The sequence below is a fragment of the Protopterus annectens genome, chromosome 1.part2, assembly GCF_019279795.1.
Source record: "Protopterus annectens isolate FY-2018-M chromosome 1.part2, PAN1.0, whole genome shotgun sequence".
Lineage (NCBI taxonomy): Eukaryota > Metazoa > Chordata > Ceratodontiformes > Protopteridae > Protopterus > Protopterus annectens.
Window position 1 is genome coordinate 1,037,040,316 of NC_056727.1, and position 25,717 is coordinate 1,037,066,032.

Consider the following 25,717-nt stretch of genomic DNA (forward strand, 5'->3'; position numbering starts at 1 on the left):
TGGAATCAGGCCAAATGACAATGGTCTGCAGTGTGGCTCAGGGATGTTGTGAATGGATTGGCCCATACAGGTGGTTATTGCATTCAACATTCAGTCACCTGGGTTACTATTGTGTGTGGCCAGTGCTGTGCAATGCTTGCCATGTATGAGTTCTATAGTCCATGGCATGGACAGTGTCTGGAATGTGCACACGTTCAACAAACATGCATGTTCAGTGATATGTGGAACTGTACCTGGGGTGTCTGGCCAATGTTTTGTACACAGATTGTTATCATCAGATGTGCCAGTCCTGACCTCATGTGGTGGGAACTGGTAGTGGACACCAGGTTGACCCTGAACCTACATTGATAGCATGATACAGGTAATCCCTGGTGTCAGTGGCATCTGTCCATACAGGGCATGTGTTTAAGGCATGGGTATGTCCTTAGTGGGTCACATTTGATGACACCACAGTTGTTGCAGGCATCCAGTGGGAAACATAGTGAAGGCGTACTGTCTGCAATTACATGCCTATTGTAGTGATGGGGCAGGGTGCCATTCCCTCTGTGCTCCACTGCAATGACACCATGGTTACTATCTGTGGGCAATATGCAGGGTACTACCAACATAGCGGTTGTTGCTTAGACAAGTGTGTTTGTATGTGATACATGGGTTGAGTGTGTTCTCTGGGTAATAGAAGGGTTGCTTACTTTGTTCGCCAGGCCTTGATGTCACATGTGGGGGTATGGATTGGCACCCAACCTCTTGGCTATTTGACATTTGTTATCCTTGTAAAGTGGACATTGTGACATATAATAGGCCCACCATATAAGACATTTACAAAATCCACTCCTCAGTGAGTCCAGTTGTTACTCACAGCCACCTCCACACAGGATACGAATGACAAACAAAGACACACACAGACACACACATTTGACATATCTGGGATTAGAACTCCTACTTAACTAGTTTATCACACTACAGCATTACGCAGTTATAGGACATGTCATGGAGATTACTGGACATCTCCTTTCCTAAAGGTGTATTTCACTGGGAATGACATCAGCAGGCTTGCCAAAGAAGGGCAATGGAGGGTGTAGTGACTGTGAATGGCCTCAAAAGCATTGCTCCCTACACAGACCAACACACACAAACATTCACACTTACCATGTCTGGGAATAGAAGTGTGGGAGCATGTACAGTATGCCCTTCTGTATTGAATGTGTGGATCAATTCCAGGTAGATTTTACTCCAGTGCAGACTTTTGTGTTTTACACCTACAGCTAGCAAACTGTGTCTGCAGGATATCTGTAGAACAGTTGGCAATATGGGGTCATACTGGGCAAAGAATAGTGGGTACTGTAGGTAATTGTGTCTGTGCTGCTTCTGCTACATGGTACTGGTGATAGCAGAGATATGCAGACATGTGTAGTGTTATACACTGTGATGTTTTTTGTCCTCAAGCACTGTGAGGTAGACATATTTGCTCACAGTGATGTCCTGGGGAACACAGGGTGAATGCAGCTGTGTCCAGTATTGTGGTCAAATGCCTACATATTCCTGCAAACCAATGCAATTCTGGAGGAGGAGCTGCAGCCACTTGCTGCTGGGTCTGTGTAACCGGCTCAGCACCTTGGTACAGTAGTGGCAGAGGTTCCCATACTTGTACATCCATCGATGTGACAGTAAGGCCTTATCTTGCTGTGGCCTACAAGGGTTGCTTACTTTGTTCGTCAGACCTTGATGTCACTTGTAGGTGTATGGATTGGCACCCCAGCCTCTTGGCTATTTGACATCTGTTATCCTTGTAAGGTGGACATTATGACATATAGTAGGCCCACCATATAAGAAATTTGCAAAATCCAATCCACAATAATTCCAAATGTTACTCACAGCCACCTCCACACAGGATATGAATGACAAACAAAGATGCACATAAACCCCACAGTTGCCATGTCTGGGATTAGAACTCCTACCTAACTATTTTATCACACTACAGCATTACACAGTTATAGGACCTGCCACAGAGATTACTGCACTACTCCTTCCCCAAAGGAGTATTTCACTTTGAATGACATCAGCAGGCTTGCCAAAGAAGGCAATGGAAGTTGTAGTGACTGTGAATGGCCTCAAAAGCATTGCGCCCTACACAGACAAATAAACACTCAAACATCAACACTTGCCATGTCTGGGAGGAGAACCACTACCAAACTTCTCTATCACACTACAGCATTATGCTGTTATAGGAACCACCACTGAGATTACTGGATTACGCCTTCCCCAAAGGTATATTTCACTGGGAATGACATCAGCTAGCTTGCCAAAGTAGGGTATTTGAATTGTAGTGAGTGTGACTAGCCTAAAAAGCATTGCTCCCTACACAGACAGAGATACACAGCTGCCATATCTGGGATTAGAACTTCTACCTAACTAGTTTATCACATTACAGCATTACACAGTTATAGGACACGTCACAGAGATTACTGGGCTACTCCTTTCTCAAAGGTGGGCACTTGAATTGCAGTGAGTGTGATTAGCCTAAAATGCACTGCCCCCTACTCAGACAGGTGCACAAACATGGTTGCCATGTCTGGGATTAGAACTCCTACATAACTAATTTACTACACTACAGCCTTACACAGTTATAAGATGTGCCACAGAGATTACTGGGTTATTCCTTCCCCAAAGGTGTATTTCAAAGTGAATGACATCAGCAGGCTTGTGAAATTAGGGCATTTGAATTGTAATGGGTGTGACTAGCCTAAAAAGCATTGCTCCCTACACAGACAAACACACATGCACACAGTTGCCATGTCAGGGATTAGAACTCCCATCTAACTAGTTTATCAGACTACAGCATTACATAGTTAAAGGACACGCCACAGAGATTACTGGGCTACTCGTTCCCCAAAGGTGTATTTCAAAGTGAATGACATCAGCAGGCTTGCCAAAGAAGGGCAATGGAGATTGTAGTGACTGAGAATGGCCCCACAAGCATTGCTCCCTACACAGACAAACACACACACAAACATTCACACTTACCAGTTGTGGGAATAGAAGTGTGGGAGCATGCACAGTATGCCCTTCTGTATTGAATGTGTGGATCCATTCCAGGTAGATTTTACTAAAGTGCAGACTTTTGTGTTCTACACATACAGCTAGCAAACTGTTTCTGCAGGATATCTGTAGATCAGTCAGCAGTATGGGGTCATACTGGGCAAGTGATAGTGGGTACTGTAGATAATTGTGTCTGTGCTGTTTCTGCTACATGGTACTGGTGATAGCAGAGAAATGCAGACATGTGTAGTGTTATACACTGTGATGTTTTTTGTCCTCAAGTACTGTGAGGTAGACATTTTTGCTTGCAGTGATGTCCTGGGGAACACAGGGTGAATGCAGCTGTGTCTAGTATTGTGGTCAAATACCTACATATTCCTGCAAACTAATGCTATTCTGGAGGAGGAGCTGCAGCCACTTGCTGCTGGGTCTGTGTAACCGGTTCAGCACCTTGGTACAGTAGTGGCAGAGGATCCCATACTTGTACATCCATCGATGTGACAGTAAGGCCTTATCTTGCTGTGGCCTACAAAGGTTTCTTACTTTGTTCATCAGGCCTTGATGTCACATGTAGGTGTATGGATTGGCACCCCAGCCTCTTGGCTATTTGACATCTGTTATCCTTGTAAGGTGGACATTGTGACATATAATAGGCCCACATATAATAAATCTGCAAAATCCAGTCTACAGTAATTCCAACTGTTACTCACAGCCACCTCCACACAGGATATGAATGACATACAAAGACGCACACAGACCCCACAGTTGCCATGTCTGGGATTAGAACTCCTGCCTAACTATTTTATCACACTACAGCATTACGCAGTTATAGAAACTGTCACGGAGATTACTGTACAGGTCTTTCCCAAAGGTGTATTTCACTGGGAATGACATCAGCAGGCTTGCCAAAGAAGGGCAATGGAGGTTGTAGTGACTGTGAATGGCCTCAAAAGCATTGCAACCTACACAGACAAACAAACATCAACACTTGCCATGTCTGGGAAGAGAACCACTACCAAACATCTCTATCACACTACAGCATTATGCTGTTATAGGACGCACCATGGAGATTACTGGACTACTCCTTCCCCAAAGGTATATTTCACTGGGAATGACATCAGCTGACTTGCCAAAGTAGGGCATTTGAATTGTAGTGAGTGTGACTAGCCTAAAAAGCATTGTTCCTTACACAGACAGAGATACACACAGCTGACATGTCTGGGATTAGAACTTCTACCTAACTAGTTTATCACACTATAGCATTACACAGTTATAAGACACATCACAGAGATTACTGGGCTACTCCTTTCCCAAAGGTGTATTTCAAAGTGAATGACATCAGCAGGCTTGCCAAAGTTGGGCATTTGAATTGCAGTGAGTGTGATTAGCCTAAAATCATTGCCCCTATACAGACAGGTGCACAAACCCAGTTGCCATGTCTGGGATTAGAACTCCTACCTAACTAATTTACTACACTACAGCCTTACACAGTTATTAGATATACCACAGAGATTACTGGGTTACTCCTTTCCCAAAGATGCATTTCAAAGTGAATGACATCAGTAGGCTTGCCAAAGTAGGGCATTTGAATTGTAATGCATGTGACTAGCCTAAAAAGCATTGCTCTCTACACAGACAAACACACATGCACACAGTTGCCATGTCAGGGATTAGAACTCCTACTTAACTAGGTTGTCAGACTACAGCATTGCACAGTTATATGATGTGTCACAGAGATTACTGGGGTACTCTTTCCCCAAAGGTGTATTTCAAAGTGAATGACATCAGCAGGCTTGCCAAAGAAGGGCAATGGAGGTTGTAGTGACTGTGAATATCCTCAAAAGCAGCATTGCTCCCTACACAGACAAACACACACACAAACATTCACACTTACCAGTTCTGGGAATAGAAGTGTGGGAGCATGCACAGTATGCCCTTCTGTATTGAATGTGTGGATCCATTCCAGGTAGATTTTACTCCAGTGCAGACTTTTGTGTTCTACACCTACAGCTAGCAAACTGTGTCTGCAGGATATCTGTAGATCAGTTGGCAATATGGGGTAATTCTGGGCAAGAGATAGTGGGTACTGTAGGTAATTGTGTCTGTGCTGCTTCTGCTACATGGTACTAATGTTAACAGAGATATGCAGACATGTGTAGTGTTATACACTGTGATGCTTTATGTCCTCAAGTACTGTGAGGTAGACATTTTTGCTCGCAGTGATGTCCTGGGGAACACAGGGTGAATGCAGCTGCGTCCAGTATTATGGTCAAACGCCTAAATTTTCCTGTAAACTAATGCCATTCTGGACTGGGAGCTGCAGCCACTTGCTGCTTGGTCTGTGTAACTGGTTCAGCACCTTGGTACAGTAGTGGCAGAGGATCCCATACTTGTACATCCATCGATGTGACAGTAAGGCCTTATCTTGCTGTGGCCTACAAGGGTTGCTTACTTTGTTCATCAGGCCTTGCTGACACATGTAGGTAAATGGACTGGCACCCCAGCCTCTCGGCTATTTGACATCTGTTATCCTTATAAGGTGGACAGTGTGACATATAATGGGCACACCATATAAGAAATTTGCAAAATCCAATCCACAATAATTCCAATTGTTATTCACAGCCACCTCCACCCAGGATATGCATGACAAACAAAGATGCACACAGACCCCACAGTTGCCATATCTGGGATTAGAACTCCTACCTATTTTATGACATCACAGCATTACGCAGTTATAGGACCTGCCACGGTGTTTACTTGACAGCTCTTTCCCCAAAGGTGTATTTCACTGGGAATGACATCAACAGGCTTGACAAAGAAGGGCAATGGAGGTTGTAGTGACTGTGAATGGCCTCAAAAGCACAGCTCCCTACACAGACAAACAAACACACATGCAAACATCCTCACTTACCATGTCTGGGAATAGAACCCCTTAAAAACTGCTATATCACACTTCAGCATTACACTGTTATAGGATGCACCATGTAGATTACTGGACTACTCTTTCCCCAAAGGTGTATTTCACTGCAATTGACATCAGCAGGATTGCCAAAGAAGGGCAATGCAGGCTATAGTGACTGTGATTGGCCACAAAGGCATTCCACTCTACATCAACAAACACACACACAAACATCCACACTGACCATGTCTGGGAATAGAACCCCTACCAAACTACTATGTCATAGCACAGCATTACACTGTTATAGGATGCACCATGGAGATTACTGCACTACTCCTTCCCCAAAGGAGTATTTCACTTTGAATGACATCAACAAGCTTGCCAAAGAAGGACAATGGAGGTTGTAGTGACTGAGAATGGCCTCAAAAGCATTGCACCCTACACAGACAAACAAACACACAAACATCAACATTTGTCATGTCTGGGAAGAGAACCACTACCAAACGCCTTTATCACACTACAATATTATGCTGTTATAGGATGCACCACAGAGATTACTTGACTACTCCTTCCCCAAAGGTATATTTCACTGGGAATGACATCAGCCGGCTTGCCAAAGTAGGACATTTGAATTGTAGTGAGTGTGACTAGCCAAAAAGCATTGCTCCCTACACAGACAAAGATACACACAGCTGCCATGTCTGGGATTAGAACTTCTACCTAACTAGTTTATCACACTACAGAATTACACAGTAATAGGACACATCACAGAGATTACTGGGCTACTCCTTTCCCAAATGTGTATTTCAAAGTGAATGACATCAGCAGGCTTGCCAAAGTTGGGCATTTGAATTGCAGTGAGTGTGATTAGCCTAAAATGCATTGCCCCTTACACAGACAGGTGCACAAACACGGTTCCCATGTCTGGGATTAGAACTCCTACTTAACTAATTTACTACACTACAACCTTACCCAGTTATAAGATGTGCCACAGAGATTACTGGGTTACTCCTTCCCCAAAGTTGGATTTCAAATTGAATGACATAAGCAGGCTTTCCAAAGTAAGGCATTTGAATTGTAATGGGTGTTACTAGCCTAAAAAGCATTGCTCCCTACAAAGACAAACACACACGCACACAGTTGCCATGTCAGGGATTAGAACTCCTACCTAACTAGGTTATCAGACTACAGCATTACACAATTATAGGACATGCCACAGAGATTACTGGGCTACTCTTTCCCCAAAGGTGTATTTCAAAGTGAATGACATCAGCAGGCTTGATTAAGTAGGGCATTTGAATTGTAGTGAGTGTGCCAACCTAAAAATTATTGATCACTAGACAGACAAATACACAAACACACACATGCACAGTTGCCACATCTGGAATTAGAATTCCTACCTTAGTAGTATATCACACAACAGCATTATGCAGTTATAAGATGCACCACAGAGATTACTGGGCTATCCTTTCCCCAAAGGTGTATTTCACAGTGACTGACATCAGCAGGTTTGCCATAGTAGGGCTATGGGGAGGGCAGTCTGTGTGAATGGGCCATAACCCATTCATCTAGTGGTAGACACACCACACTCAGGCACACACAAGTTTATATTCTTCAGGTACGTGTATACACCTGCTAGATGACTACTGCCTTGTATGGTCATGTTGCACAGTTAGCACTAGCACCACAGAGTCTATAATGTTGAGTGATACCAGTGGCTAATTTCTATGGTGAGTGACATTTGCACATCATGTGGTTGTAGCCATTTGGCTGTGTGCTGGGTGGGACAGGCCTCATGATGGAAGGCTCTTTGTCACTGTCACTCTCTTCCACACATCTATGTATGTGTACTTTTGGCATATCATAGTGTGTTGTCCTTGGATATATGGGTGTATTCCTATCCAATGTGTGTGCAAAGCATGACTGGTGCATACTGAGGAGTGTATGCACTAACATCTGCAACTGTCAGATATTTATAGTCCACTGTTGTTGCCAGACATGGGCTTCATTTGTTTAAGTGTGGGAGCATGCCCAGTATGCCCTTCTGTATTGAATGTGTGGATCCATTCCAGGTAGATTTTAATCCATTGCAGACATTTGTGTTCTACACCTAGAGCTAGCAAACTCTTTCTGCAGGATATATGTAGATCAGTTGGTAATATGGGGTCAAACTGGCAAGGGATAGTAGGTACTGTAGGTAATTGTGTCTGTGCTGCTTCTGCTACATGGTACTGGTTTTTGCAGATATATGCAGACATGTGTAGTGTTATACTCTGTGATGTTTTATGTCCTCAAGTACTGTCAATTAGACATTTTTGCTCACAGTGATGTCTAAGGGAAACACAGGGTGAATGCAGCTGTGTCCAGTATTGTGGTCAAATGCTTACATATTCCTGCAAGCTAATGTCATTCTGGAGGGGAGCTGCAGACACTTGCTGCTGGGTCTGTGAAGCTGGTTCAGCACCTTGTTACAGTAGTGGCAGAAGAGCCCATACTTTTACATCCATCGACATGACAGAATGGCCTTATCTTGATGTGGCAATACCTCACAGCTGTACAGATTCACGCAGGTTACCCAGAGGCAGGGGTCATAAGTCAGGACATTACCACTATTGTGGTGTATGGACAGGTTTGTAGCCACCCAATTTTGTGTTTGCAGCCAGGGATAGTATGTGCACATGGCTGTGTTTCAGACATCGCACATTCCATGCTGCCCATGCTCCCACCCCCCCACCCCCATTATTCTGTCCTCTTCCATACATTATGCAAACATTCTCTGGTACTTTCCCTATAGTTATCACCTCATCACAGTAGTGTATTGGTGTTAGTCCACAGTTCATGCAGTGGGACATGGTGGACATGTTACTGTGGTTTGTCCACATGGCCTTGCATATGAGTTCTGCGGACTGTGTTATACTGTTATTTGGGAATCCATGACATAACATACATTGGCAGTACCGGTGAGACACAGGCCTTTGGCAGAGGACTGTAGGCCATTTGGTAGTGATGCAAGCCAGCTGTAGCAGGCCGTTGCATTCTGTACATCCTACAGTACCAGACTGCCATAGAGTATATTCCACTGGGGTGACTGGGTTGGTGTGCTATGTGTCCATGACAATACTTTCTATCAGTATTTATCAGGTGGTGTGGATGCTGGCAGGGTGCTGCTTACAGTTAGAGATACACCTGCATGGGACACATGCACTGCATGTTGCATTCTTTCACTATTGCCATACACAGTTGTACCCATTCCCAACAGCAGGGATAAGACCGGAGAGGTACCTGCGGGTGGTGTTTGGGTGAGCTGGGTGCATGTGTGCGATGGACACTACTTGCATCTGACTCACAGATATGCATGGGGCATTCCACTTATGCTGGCTTGTGCAGGGACATCAGCTTTTTCTCAATACATCATTCCTATGACCTTTATGATCTGCGAGTGTTTGGCCAGAAGACATTGGTATTCCCTACTACAAGCCCAGATAATGTAATGCAAACCTGTATTTCCAATTCCAAGGGTGTGCCCATTTCATGGTTACACATTATACACTGTCTGGGGTACTTTCCTCTGTGTACTGTTTGTATATCTGGCCCAACAGTCATGCCATGTACATCTTTCAGATGGTGAAACATATTACCTCCATACATTTACATTTGTTTACTGCTAGAATGTGTTATACTGGGGAGCATTGTGTTTGGCACTGCAGTTTTGAGGACTTGGCCCTGTCATCGGCAGTACTGGGCAATGGCCACCAGGTCAAACCTCACCATGCATACATGCTGACCACTCTCACAATATGAAGCACACAACAACCTAACACACGCATACCTGCATATTGTACAAATGCTACAATCTCTCCTGCTACCTTGGCCACCTCAGTTCATTTGTGCTTCACTGGTATTATACATACACATACATGTTACTACATTTCTACATCAGATTGAAGGGGCACACCTGACTGTTACTACATTTCTACATAGGATTGGGGGGCACACCTGACTGCTAAAATGTGTCTACATCGGATGGGGGGGCACACCAGACTGTTACTACATTTCTACATAGGACTGGGGGTGGCACACCTGACACTTGTACACATTTGCAATGACTGCACTGGTATGTCAGGTACTCCATTTCATTCTGTATTCTAACCTATCATGCTGACTAGAGGCATATCAGTGTACTACAGGGCTTAGGTTTGATTGACCTACATATCAGTTTCTGACTTCTTACCCTTCAGAACTAACATCCCGTTGGGGGCGTGGCTAGGATGCTGAACTGATAGCTGCACTTCATTTCAGCTCTCTTACTTCAATACAATTCCTGACAGGAATTTTACAAAATAATATTTAATTTGAAGAAATTTTTATTACTAACTTATTTCTAATAACTCTGAGCATCTATAAGAAAAATGTTATTGTCAGAACTTGAATAATTCCTGTCAAATTAATTACTGGAAAATCAGCACCAATGTCAGCTTTACAGCATGAGTCATCTAAGGAATACAGCACAAGACTCTTCTCTCAAAAAAGACCTGCAGTCTCTCATTACAAATATACAGGAACTTACAATAAAAATCGACAAGATGGACAATAAAATAGATACTTTTAAAGAAAAGTGCTCACAACAACTGGAACAGCTTCAAGAAATGTTTACACAGCAGAAAGGACAGATATCACTTATTGAACAGTCATTAAGTGACATTGACACTAGAGTCCAAATAGAAGAACAACAAACTGAATTCTTACTTCAACAGAATACATATTTACTAGAAAAGCTTGATGATATGGAAAACCGAACAAGAAGAAATAATATTAGAATATATGGTCTACCAGAAAATCTGAAGGGGACAATATGATAAACTTTCTTACCACCTGGATACCAGATGTAACAAAAATACCTGAAGCTCTTTCATATGGTATAGAACGGGTGCATAGATCACTAGCAGCTTCTGGAAATGCTTCTTCTCCGGTAAGAACAAGCCGAGATCTATAATTGTGAGACTTTTTCTACACAAGATAAAGATCTTATATTAAGAAATGCTTGGGCAAATTCTCCCATCAAATACAATGATTCATTAATAAGATTTGACAATGATTATTCTACAAAGGTGGTTTCAAAAGAAAAGAATTTCTACCAATAAAAAACCTTGAAGAAAAAGCAACTGAAAGTCCATCTTTTATTTCCAGCAAGACTGAAAGTTTTTCTACCAAATGGAATAAAAATCTTTGAAACAGTAGATTCAGCAATAAAATACCTTACCAGCAACAACATCCTAACACATGAAGAATCTATGGACTGGACAATAAGTACACCGAAGAGAAATGCTGAAGTAAATAATTGGAAAACTGTTGAGCAAAAGAAACCAATACTAAAGGAGAAATAATCTAACATATGTTATATTCTGTAAAAATCTAAATAATAATACTAACAACAAAGAAAAGTTCTTACTGTCTTCAAGTTACACCAAAACAGGTACTGTTTTCAATTATATTTTAAATGTCAAAATTAGCATAAATGTAAATACATTTATCTCAAATCACATCAATATACTAAGCATAATTTAAACATTACTCTATTTTTCATTATTATCCATCTATTATTTTCATATTCTTAATCAGAGTAATCAATGCATAATAATGTTCCCAAATAGTTTATTTATTTATTTATTTTCTCTCTTTGTGTTTTGTTGTTTTTATTTTCTCTTCTTTTTATTAAATCTTTATTAACTTATAATACTTTAATCAGTATATGGTTATATTGCTTAATAGGTATAGTAATGGCTGCTATATAACTTATTATCAGTTACATCCCTGATAGTATTACTTTTTATAAGTTAAAAGTGTCCCTGTTTGGATAAACGCTAATGCTGGGCAGAAATGTGTTGCTTTTGAAATGAAGTATTTCAGTTAGGATGTATCATAAGACTACTTTAAATAATCTTAAAAGATGTTCTGCCTTTGACCCATATGCACATACTGATATAGTCCAGTGAAAAAATATGTTTTAAGTGATATTTTGAGGCTATAAGTCATGTGTGTTGTGGCTCCAGACATCCGGAGTTGAAAGATGCTTGTGACTAGCTTAGATATCCTGTTGTCTTTTTTTTGTAGAGAAATAAGGCATAGCATGTTTAAAATGCAAAGTTTGACAGTTGTGAACACTACTCCGTAAACTAGAGTGCTTGCGTGCACACTACATGAGTTTGTCACCAAATAAGAGGAGGGAAAAGAAAAAAAGGAAAAACACATACCTTTTCCTGCTTGGTTCTCGAGACAATTTAACAGCCACAAACATCACTAGAAACTTGAGTTACTTATTTCTTGTCGCATTTACTTGTGTACGCCATCCCCTGACTCTTTCTAATTGACGTCTAGTCAGAAAATAAGCTAGGTTCACATTTAAAGATACAGAAACCTAAATTCCTTCTAAGGAAACATAAATAATATAAAAGGTTCATATAAATATACACAGATATTTATTTTTGAAGCACTTTCAGTTTATGGCTACTGATGTCTTCTAGCACCTTGATAGATAAGGACATATATCTGCTTGTCTTTCTATCAGTTTAGATTTCCAGACATTTTAGCTATCCCTTACTATGTTTTATACAGCAGAGTTTAAAAAGCAGAAATTAATCATCAGCAAATAAAATCACTGCTGTTTTACAAATTCTCTAAAGAAACTAGTAAATGTCAAGCAACTGACAGGTTTGTTTTGGGAGGGTTGCCATTTCCCACGCTGGTGCTCCTGCAGAATACTACTGATGTCCTGCTGCCAAGGTATGCCCTCGGGTGGGCAGGTGGGATGCAACAAGAAGGTTGGATGTGCATTTGGCAAATCAAACATTTAGATGGCGTTATGGTATACTAGATGGAGAAAGTGGAAGCAATGATTGTATAGGCAACTATAATGAGTAACATAACAACAGTTGATTTGACCTGGTGTGTCAATTATACAATGTTTATATCCCATGTGGCTTTGGGCTTTGTCGAAGCATCTGTGTTCTACACACATATTGTGTTGGATCTGATTTGAGTGGAAGGGGGAGAGGCTTAGCCCACACCCTAATTTGTTACTGGGTTGCCATGCATTATGGGCATGCATTGTGGCAGGTACTCAACGGGCTATCCATCCTTAGATGGCTCATGCTGTTCCCGTTTGCTCATCTGAATGGTGACTGCGGCTGTGCTCTTCTTGTTATGTTGCCTGGCTGTGGCTTCACCCTTCTTATAATATTGTCTGGCTTTTACATTATCAAGAATGACACAATACTAGTGTATGCGGGTATATCATGTTACTGTTAGTGTGGACAAGGATGCTTGACAATGCAACTATGATTCTTGGACCTTTCTGCAGACGGGTGTGTTGTCTGGCAGTTGAGAGCCTGGTTGTTCCTGATCAGCGGACCTGTATTTTGTGTTTCAATGTGACTGCATGAAAGGATGCCAGTATTGGTCTGCAAGTTTGGTGGGCAGTAGATTCGTTGGGGATTGATTTGAGGAGACACTTGTATTATGGCTGGGGCACTTGACATTTGATAAATGTATCCTCTCAATGGTGCGTTCTGTCTGGTCATTGGCTGTAAAACAGCTTTTCTGAGAAATATTGTTGTGGTGCCAGTTAATGATTTGGATTAAATGTTTCTATATACAGTCGTGAAGCAATTGCCAGGATAAAATGGTACTCTTGCAGTGCATGGATCATCGTGGCTGTCCTCCGATGTTGGAGGAAAAACAAGCTTCTTGGACACCTTTTGACGTGGTAAAGGTGTTACCCCATGGTTTGAATACGTTTTGTCTCTTTGCTGCAAAATGGGTTGGGAATTTTGGCCTGTAATATTTTCGTACATGGTGGTTTGAATCTTGGCAGCTTCCATTGTTTTGATGTGTTCTCCGGTATACTTTTGTTCAGTCATAGGATTGAATTACTGGTGTTGAGTAGGTCAGGATTGTATCTCCAGCACTTGTTGTCAGCAGATAGACTCACTGGTTGGGTGTCAGTCTAAGCTGTGGGAGTTGATGTGTGATATACATAGATGTTTGCTTTGAGGGTGTGGTCAAGTGCTGCAGTTTTACCTCTGTACTGTGTCAGTTTTCATTGTGCAGGGTCCCTCTGAGGGTTGATGGAAGTGTTGGCAACAAGACACTCAATCAGGTAACAACATTATGAGTGGTCTCTTGGATAAGGGAGCTGTCTAAATTGTGATCTTGTTGTCTCCAGCCATGGGAATTGTCATTGAAAAGCTGAAAAATGCAATCAGAGGAACATATTTAATGTCTACTAAAGAAATATTAATATACTTATACATTGTATCGCATTTCAGTTTATGTTAAACATGAAATATGATGTGGTTTCAGAACTATTCATGTTTTATTCCAATATGACTTTGCAAATATTAATTTAAACACTGGTTTCGGACTTGAGTAGTCTAAAACAATTGCACAACAATGGTACTGTATTATACAGTAATGTCAGTAAATAGTTTTCAACAGATGTATGAAATATACAGTTATAGATTTTAACATGATGTTTATTAATACCCTAAATTATTTTGAAATGATACTACCTTAATCTAAATATTTGTACCTTTTTGAAACCTGCTTAGAAGTAAGTATTATTGAATTACAATAAGATGAGTAAAGAATATATGTATATATTTTAGCTGATTAGATTATCTTAATATATTATTCAATTATCTTTATTTAAAACTAAGAGGATAAGAGAAACTGATCCAAATATTATTTGTGAGGGTAGAAAGTTTGTTTGGTTAGATTCACTAACCAAACGAAGAGGTATATTACCTCATAGCAATAGGGAATGGTTTTAAGGTTAAGAATTACAAGTTTGGAAGTTCTTTGTTTTTTTTATTCTATCACTTTGGTGTCACTCAGAAACATGCAAAATCATACAAGAAAAACTTTTTGAATTCTGTATCCAAGATGGAACTAAGAATAAACAATATTTACATAAACTTACACATAAAACAAACTCAAAACTAGGAAATGAAATGTTTATCCATAAATGTTAATGGTCTAAATAATAGTAATAAAAGGAGAAGCCTATTCAAGTACATAAACTTACATAAACCACAAATAGTCTTTTTACAAGAGACACACTTATTAGATAGAGATATAAACAACTTAAATATTAATAATTACACAGTACTAATAAACTCTCAATACAAAACAAAAAAGAGGAGTAGCTATACTACTTCATAACTCAACTATAACACCTAAAATAATTACTACTCATCAAGATACATCAGGTATGTTTTGTCTAGTTTCAATAGAGTTAAATAAGAGAATCTATACGTTAGTAAATCTATATTGGATCCCAGGACTAGGATTAAAAACAGTTAAACAGCATTTTGAAGAGATAATTCATTTAACTAAGGGTAGCCTGATATTGGCAGGAGACTTCAACTGTATAATGAATGAAAAAGATACAGATTCTAAATCCAAAAGAAGAAAACAACCCATCTCTAAAGCACTATCAAAATTTATAGATACATTGTATTTAAAAGATATAAATGAATTTGCAGAACCAGACTCACTAATCTTCACATTTTATTCTCATAGATATAAAACTAACTCTAGAATTGATAGAATATATGTTGCCAATGACCTAATAACAAAACTGACAAAGTCAAAATCATAAATTGTCCTTTATCTGATCATAATGCCATAGTCTTTGAGATAGAGCTTACACCATTTTATTCAAATCCCATTACTAGGATACCTTCCTATATCACAAAATTGAGAGATTTCAAAGAATTTTATGAAGAAACAATCAAAGACTTTCTAGAAATAAATTACACAGAAGATATTTCAGAAATATATGTCTGGGATTCATTAAAAGCAGTTACATATGGGAAGATATTATCCTGGTACATAAATAAAAGGAAGTTATGGAATAAAGATATGCTAGACTTACAAAACAAAGCAGATAAATTGAAACTGGAAATACAAAAGGGTAATGCTACTCAAGTTCAAGAACTTACACAAATCAATAAGAAGTATACAGAATTGCTACACCATAAGATTATGATTAACCTAGAAAGATAAAAATAAACTCATACTCTACTAATTCAGCACACCTGAGATACTTAACTAATAGAACAAAAAAATAATTAAATCTAAGCAAATAAAAGAAATATTTATTCCCAATACTAACAAAAGAGTTACGGAACTAAATGATATTTTAGAAGCATTCAGACTCCAATTTAACATTGATAATTCCATAAATACTCAAGATACACCTACTAAGGATATAAAAAATACTTAGAAAACAATATTCATATTAAATTAACACAAGAACAAATAGACATTATAAACAAACCAATCAATATGACAGAATTAAAATCACAAATTAAAAGCTCAAGACAAATAAAGCACCTGGCCCAGACAATATGCTACCAGAAATGTGTAAATTAATACCCAATCAAGCCATATCTTTATTATTAAAAGTATATGATATAGCCAATAAAGATTTGAATATACCACCCTCTTGGAAATATTCATTGACATCCCCAATTATCAAACCAGATAAAGATGAGAAACAGTGTTCCTCATATAGGCCAATATCATTACTCAATATAGACTACAAGATGTTTATGGCTATATACGCAGATAGGATCAAACACTTTCTTCCTTTCTTAATTCACAAAGATCAAACAGGTTTTATTAAAGGAAGAAATACTTCAGATAATATTAAAAGAATACTAACATTAATAGATTATAGCAAACATAAAGTCCTAAATTTAAATGTAATCTCATTAGATATTAGTAAAGCTTTTGATTCGGTTAATTGGAACTTTCTTTCACTAGTTTTAAAAGAATATAACTTTCCTTCTAATTTTAATAATCGTATCCAAATACTATATGAAAAATCTACTGCATATGTTAAACTGGGATCATATAGATCAGGCCCTATAACAATAAAAAAGGGAACTAAACAAGGTTGCCCTTTATCACCATTGTTATTTGCATTACTCATAGAACCCTTTGCAAATCAAATCAGATCAAACAATAACATAAAGGGCATTTGTATTAATAAAATGTTAAACCTTAAAATCCAACTCTTTGCTGATGACATACTATTAACTCTCTCAGATGCAAATGAGTCTTTGAATGCTCTATTTAACTCCATGAATAAATTTCAAAATATTTCAGGCTTAAAATTTAATGAAAACAAAACTAAAATTATGCCCTGTAATTGTAAAAAAAAATAATATAAACAAAAGATTTTCCAAATATATAGTAACAGAAAGTAAATTATTATATCTGGGAATAAATCTACTCAATGAATTAACAGATTCTCTAATATTTAACTATAATAAAATACTAGACAAAATAGAACAAACAATTGGTTACTGGAATAAATATATCTTTTCAACAGCAGACAGATTATATCTTATTAAAATAATCATATTTCCCAAAATATTATACTTAATACAAAATTTTTCATTGCCACCTCCCAAATATATTATTCAAAGATACAATAAACTAATTTTAAATTTTCTATGGTTTCCAAATAAACCCGTATAGCCTTAAATAAACATTTGCCAGATTGGGAAGATGGTGGAATTAATTTACGGATATTGATTTATATATTACCTCATCTGTTATTAAAAACATAACACTATGGTTAAATAATTCATACACACCTATATGGAAACAAGCCCATGAGCAGATTTACATAGAAATCAATTATAATCACATACAAGACAACTTAACAGTAATACCATCACCCCTTATATGGATGTTAAAAGATTATTTTTAGGAAAAGGAATAATATTAATAAATTGCCATCAAACTATGTAAGTTCTACACTTTCAGTGTTCAGAACATATATAAACAAAATACCAAATATTAATTCTTGGATTTTTCTTATTTTCCTATAGCTTTTACACCAAATATTCTAGATACATTCCAAATATCTAAAATAAATATACTTAAAGAAGAAACATTACTCTTTTGGCATCAACTTATAGAGAAAGGGAAAATTCTAACAAAGGAACAGATAATTTATAATTATAATATAAATAAAGACAATTGGCTGTTTTACAAAATCTAAGGCATTTTCTTATAAATAAAATAGAACAAATGCAACCTTCAGTTAGACATGAAGCTCCAAAACTCATTGAATACCTTATTCTTATCACAAAACAGCCTTATCAGGGTACAGGTTATTTGTCTAATATCTATAAAATTGTTAAAAACAAAAACTATCATGAAAAATCATACTGGGATTATTATACTTTAATAAACAACCATCCTCCAGTTGAAGAAGAAAAAGTAATATTCTAAAATCTTCCAAATTTTCTACATTATCAAAATACTGGCAATTATTCACTTGGAGATATCTACACAGAAGTTTCTATACACCACATAGGTTAGCCAAAATGTATTCTATTGAAGATCAATGTTGGAGATGCCATATCAAGATAAAAGCAGATTGGCAGCATGTTTTTTATGAATGTATATGTCTCAATATGTACTGGAAATCCATTAATTATTTTTTTCAGACTGTTTATAATGATAATTTTCAATTAACAAAGTCTTTAATTTTATTCAGCTCTCCTATTCCAAACTGTGTACCAAAAAAGACACTAAAATCCTATGGTCACTATTGGCAATTTCACGTAAAATCATAACTATACACTGGAAAAATGAGGCTTAGCCTCGTTCAAGGAATTTGAGACTTTAACAACAACAGTTGCTCACATGGAAATATTAACAGTGAAGAACAGAACTAAAAGATCTACTTCTTACTATTACTCTTGGATGAAAGTACTGGAAATACTTGAAAATATCGAAGAAGATATATCATCTTATGTTTCTAACTCTATATAATATAGAATTTCAATGTTATTTGCATAGACACCAATGTAAATAGTTATATAATGGTTTGAAGTTAGTAATGTTTTAGAATTGTAAATATGTTATTTATCTTTATTTCATGTAATGTTTAAGACATCTTATTTGAAATAATAAAAAAAAATATTTAGTGAGAACTAACATCCCACTGCCTGACCTGATACAGCATATCTGTGCAGACCTGGGGGGGGAGGTTACTCATAGTCATCATTCAGAGGCCTTAGCACAGCCTTTGTTTGTGTTTGTCTACACCTGTCCTGCTGGCTGAGACTGTTGTTGGGTATGTGAACCTCCCTGACTGGCATGTGTGTGTCATATCGACACACATGTGGCCCAGCACATTTCCTGCAGTGGGTTTTGTCACCATGTGTAGTACTGGCTATATGGTGAGACCAGTATTTGTTACAGATGTCATGCTGCCACCATAGGTGTCTACTATCTGCTGGCATCCCATTCAGCCACCCGATTCCCTTGCATGCTCACATCCATACCATAGATACAAGTAACAACACATACTACTTCATTTGGCAATTGGTAGGAAGAGTGGCTTACCTTGCGGGTGTGCCAGTACTGAAGATGGTGCTGGAGGGCTGCCTATGTCGGATGCACATAGTACACTCCCTATACATGGTTGAGCACAGGTAGTGTCATGTTCAGCATCCCTTTTACTGTATGTGTGAGTCAGAGAGAGGTGTCATTCTCTGGGTCCCTACTGTGTCAGTGTATGTGCTATGAGTTGCCTCTTTGCCAAGACCATGGCATACTGGGCACACCTCTTTCTGCCTACTGGGGCAGACTCAGGTTGTTCCTCCTCTGAGGCACTCTGTGCCTGTGCAGGCCTTGGCAATGGTGGGTGGCTGTGTGGCCCTGCCCCGTGCTGTTCCTGCTGCAGCTGTTTCTGCAGTATCATATTGTGTAACATGGCACACATGATGACAATTTAGGTACATGTAGCTGGTGAGTACTGCAAGGCTCCACCGGATGTATCCAGGCACTGGAACTGTGGCTTGAGCTTCCCACACACATGCTCTATACTAACTCTGGTCTGTACCTGTGACTCATTATGGAGTTCTTGTTCGGGTGTGTGTACATTTCTGATGTGTGTCATCAGCCACGGCTCCAGTGCATAACCAGCATCCCCCACAAGGTGACCATAAGAGATGTCCCCACTGGCATATCTCTGGTACAGCTGCATCAGATGCCAGATGTGGGAATCGTGATAGCTTCCAGGGCAGCCAGCACACACATTCATTATAATGCCCTGGGCATAGCACATGACCTGGCAGTTGATGGAGAGGAAGCCCTTGCGGTTGATGTAGACCCTACCCCGCTCACCGGGTGCTACTTTGATGTGTATATGCGTGCAGTCTATAGCACCCAGTACCTCAGGATATACTGCTATTTGGTGGAAGAGAAGCATATTGCTGGCCAATGCCTCAGGGGTGTTGGGGAAATATACGTGCTCACAGGCATGTGCTGACATGGCTTCCAGGATCTGGTGGAGTACCCTGGATGCTGATGCCTGTGAGATCCCCATGATATCCCCAGTTGCCCTTTGGAAGGTACCTGTATCTAGTATTCTTAGGCCTACACATACCTTGGTATCCACTGGGATGGGTTCCCCTCTGTTAGTTCTGTGTGTTAGGCGTGGCTGGCACAGCTCAAGAATTTGCTGTAGGAGGCCCATGTCCACCCTATAGCGCTCCACTAGCTCCAGCTCATGTAGCTCCAGGTAGGTTACCCTGGGTCTGTACACTCTTCTCCATCTCCTCACTGTGGGTTGGTCGACAGCATTCTCATCCTCACCACACTTAGCCTCTTCCACATGTTGATGTATGATACCTGCTGCAGCCCCTATCATTTTGTTGTTTTCTTTGTTAAAATTTCCCCACTTGTATACACCAGTGGTGTAGTTTATGTGGGAAAAACCAGAGGGAAAGGTGTTTGCATAGTTTATAGTAGTGTTCTGGGCTGGGCTGCTGCCTGTGTAATTGGCTGATTCTGATACATTTCACCTGTCAGCTATGCTAATTCTCCTAAATTACCTTCTTACTGCTGTTTTCCCTTCCCATTGCCTTCCTATTTAAGCCCAGGGGCATGCCGTGCAAACAGAGTGCTGAAATGTGCACACGGCTGCTATTTCCTGGTTTACTTTTTTTTTCCTTTAAAACCTGGTACACAGAGCGCACACCCGCATAGGCATTGTGAAGAGTGCTAGGCAGCCTCAGACACACACCCTTGCTTAGATCTGCTAAGCTAAGGGCAAACTCAAGCCACAGGGCTCCAATCCGTTTACAGTATGCCTGACACACACACCCCTATGATATCAGCTACCTCCTAGGCTTGCACCAAGCTATTCCTGCACTTACACTGTTGGGTGCTGATTAGCATTGAAGGGAAATCTGGGATTCAGTATCATTCCCCTCATTTCCATAGGATTGCCTGCTGATGCATAGTTACATGTCCCACACTGAGCCTCCCCCTTTAGCAACCACTGTTCACTGGCCCTGTTGTCTTCTGCCTCCCATTGAGTATAATGGCAAAATAGTGATTTTGGTCAGAATGCTTATTTCAGGTTATTTTTTTTATTTTTTGCCCAATCCCATTTACGTGCAACTACCCTAAACTTAAACAGCTGAAATTGGCTAAAAAAATTAAAAGTTAATTTTTTTAACTGTTTTTCATGCCAATGGCCATATATTTGGCCATTTGCATGCTTTACACATTATATATGCCCTTTATTTGGAGCTGTCATGGCTCTATTTTGTAGTTTGCAGAAATGTACTCGGTTACTAACCGAGTACATTTCTTCAGATTACACTAGTCCTGCACAGCTGGCTGCCAGCTTCCTGGATCACAAATTCACCTCATTTGCATGATTTTCACCTGCAAATGGGGTAATTTGCGTACAGGAGCTGTGTCCATGCAGGAGTAGTGCAGGAGCGCTCATGCACATCCTTGCAGCTTATTCCTGGATCACACAGTGGACAAATTGCCTCCTGGAGCTCCTGCACTGTTCCTGCATGCCGTGCAGGGCTTGCTGAATCCGGGGGAGGTTTTGTGTTAGCAAGCATTTTCTGAAGGATATAAAGTCTGAAACACAAAAGTTTGTCATTGTTTAGTGACTTCAGTCCTCCTTGATTTGCTAGAAAACCACACATTTTATGAGGAATAGCCCAACACTATGAGTCAAAAATCTGGACATTCTGTGAAAATCTGGACATATGAGAGAGAATGGCCATGGAGTCAATGAATTTTATAAAACTATGCGATGGATTAGACTAACTTTAATTTAGCAAATTTGTCTTTTAATGATAAAATTTATTAAAAGTTCTGCAGCAGTATTTCAAGCAATGCCAAATAAAGTTGACCTATCTTTTCTCTGTCTCTTTATATATATATATATATATATATATATATATATATATATATATATATATATATATATATATATATATATATATATATACATATATGTATGTCTCCAATGCTAACATACCTAATATGCTAACATATTGAACTGCAAGTGATCGTACACAGATAATCGATCATCAGTGTATCAAAAATAAAAAAAAACTTAAAACATCTTTTTTACAGGGAGGCAAGCCCCCTGCACCCCCTTGAAAGTGGTTGAAACACTCCACGCCCCCTGTTAATTACAGCTACCAAACCTGAAATTGCACTACAGTGGTGAAAGGGGGAATTCCCTTATCCCTACCTTATCATGATCTCACTCCACATCCCCTGTTAATTTCAGCTACCAAACCAGAGATTGCACTACAGTGGTGAAAGGGGTATTTCTCTTATCACTACTTTATCATGATCTCGCACAGAAAACAAAAATCTGGTTTGTGCGATCAAAAATATTTGTAAATATTATTCCATGAAATTCCTTGTTTGTTATTCTAAAGCCTATTACAATAATGTTTATAATAAATCTATTAATCTATGTGCTGGTGGCCACAATGGAAAGACTTTCATATGAATGAATCATAGGTACTGTTAAAACCAAGAAGCTGCTAAATATTAAAAAAGCCGATCATTTTCTGTTCTCAGTACATTTACAGTTCTAAAAGAGAACATATTTATTCATTATTCGATTGCTGTTTAAAATTCTGCAACAGGGCACTTGTTGCAGTTAACACTAACAATTAGTGATTATCCTTCAGACAGCAGAAGGTAATAACGATCTTCACTCACTTCAGACATTGGACAATACAGAAGTGCAGATATTGTAGTTGGCACATAGGTTCATAGGTTCAAAGGTTCATACTAGGCTATCTGCCCTAGGGCATTTATAAGCCTAGCCAGAATGTGTTTGGCTTTCGCCACCCATTTTAAATTTATTTTGCTATGCCCTTTTTCGAGGTTAGTATACTGTGCCTCTGTCTAACAGTGACACAGAAGTGATACCCGGGGTAAACCTACAATCACCCATCCACTCATCAAGATTCCTCTTGAAGAGAGTCAATGAGGGACTCTGCCTAACCTGGACTGGGATTTTATTCCAGAGTGAATGGAGCCTCTGGGTTATGAATCTGTCCCTCCAGCATGTCCTATTTATTTCAGTGCTGAGGTTCAAGTCTCTCGAGCACGTAGCTCGAAGGGATTTGGATTTTCTGAGGTGCAGCATGTCCATTAATTTCGGGTTGGACATGGCTTTATACGTCAGGCACAGATTGCCTCTGAACAAGCAGTATGCCACTGAGTAGAGCTGGAGTTTCTTTAACCGGGCAGCATATGGCATCTGTTTGAGACCTTTGATCCCCTTGGTGAGGTACTTTTGGGGTCTTTCCAGTTGCTGCAGGTGTCTGGTAAGGTACATCCCAAAAGGGGCATTGTACTCAATTATGGGCCTGATGAGGGATGAGTAAAGAGGCACGATGACGTCCCCTGATCTAGATGTGAATCCCTTCATGATTAGGTGGGCTATATAAAATGTTTTTCTAACCACTTTGGCCACGTGGTTGTCAAATGAGAGACTGCTATCAACTTGGGTCCACAGGTCCCTAATTACTTCTTCTGTACTTAATGGATTACCACCTATGTGGTAATTTGTGGGCACTTTGTTTTGCCAAAGGGATGACTGTACACTTTTTGGCATTTAGCTTGAGGCCATGGCTCTGGCACCAGTTGTCTGTTTCTATGAGGCCCTTTTGGAGGATGCTTGTGTCGGCTAGAGAGTCGATTATGGCCCAGTTTGCAGTCATCTGCGAACTTGGTCAGCCACAGTCCTTCCGTGTTGGCCTGTACCTCCGAGAAATATATACCGAACAAGAGAGGTCCCAGGACTGAACCTTGTGGGACACCACTTGTAACTGGTTTGGAGTCTGACATGGCTCCAGCAATTCTAACCATGTGGGTTCTGTCCTTGAGCCAGTTTGCAATCCATCTAGTGACATAGGGTTTATATTTAAGCTGGTGAGCTTATCTATAATGCCTGAGTGGGGTATTGTATCGAAGGCTTTTGCGAGGTCCAGGTAGGCTATGTGGACCACCTTCCCCTCGTCAATGGCCTTGGTGACTGTTTCAAAGAAATCAACCAGGTTTAAGAGGCAGGATCTGCCCTTAACAAAGCCGAACTGGGTAGGATCCAGTGTATGTAGGTCCCCAATATCTTTATTTATGAGGTCCATGATGATCCTTTCCATAGCTTTGCAGACCAAGCTAGTCAGGCTTATGGGGCGATAGTTTCCAGGATCCATTGAGGCACCACCTTTATGGAGAGGGACCACTGTTGCTGTACGCCACTCTTTGGGCACATATCCTGTAGTAAGGCTGAGATTGAACAGTAGTTTTATGTTTGGGTTTAGCTCTTCTTGGAGTTCATGTAGGACGCAGCCCGGGACACTGTCTGGTCCCATTGATGCTGTGATTTTTGCTTTGGAGAGGGCGGCTCTTACCAGAGCATCTGAGATGTCAGGGGGGCAGCACTCTGCTGGGATAGATATTTGCCCTTTTGGTGGGGGGGCGGGGAGTTTGTGCTGAACCTGTCAGCTAGGATGTTGTTAATGTCTGTGTGTTCGGTGTATTTTTTGTCATTTTGGACTAATTCTGAGCATATCTGGGAATTACCACCCAGGTTCCTAACATAACTAAAGAAAGCCTTGTGATTATCCTTAGTGTCCTGTGCAATTTTTCTCTCAAAGCTGGCCTTAGACAATTTTATGTGTGCCCGTAGTTTTTTGCTAACACTGATCAGTGATGCCTTCCCTTTTTGGGATTTTGCTCTATCATTTAGTAGCTTCCTCCTTCTATTGTATAGTTTGTTTATGGCTGGGGTCCACCAGACAGGACGTCTGCCTTTGGAGGATTGGGTCTTGGTTTTATTTGGGATCGCATGATCCATGCATTCCTGAAGGTGTTCATAGAATGCGTTTAAAAAGGATTCTGCGGTCTGGGCGTATTTTTCACAGGCCCGGGGGCTTTGAAGGATTCCACCTCAGTTTTGAGGAGTGTGAAATTTGCTTTAGAGAAGTTTTTCACTGTGGTTTTCTGGGCAGGGGGTGGGGTCGGGATGTGAATATCCAGTGAGATTAGTTTATGGTCTGATCTTACCAGTGAGGGATACACTTCTGGTCTGGAGCATAGAGTCCCCATATTGGTGATGATCAGGTCCAGTATGTTTTCCCCTTTTGTGGGAGTGGTAACAAGTTGTTCCATAGCATTTGAGTTTATAAATTCTAGGAACCTTTGGGCTAGGGTGTTGGAACTAGAGTAATGCTCCCAGTCTATGTTTGGGTAGTTGAAGTCACCCAATATAATGGTGTTTGGAGAGACCTTCATATTTTCCAGTGTTCTCAGGAAGGGCAAGTGTGGTTCCTGGGTTTGGGAGGGTGGTCTGTAGCAGGCTATAAACTGGAACGCAGTTTTACTCACTGTTAGTTGCACATGGATAGTCTC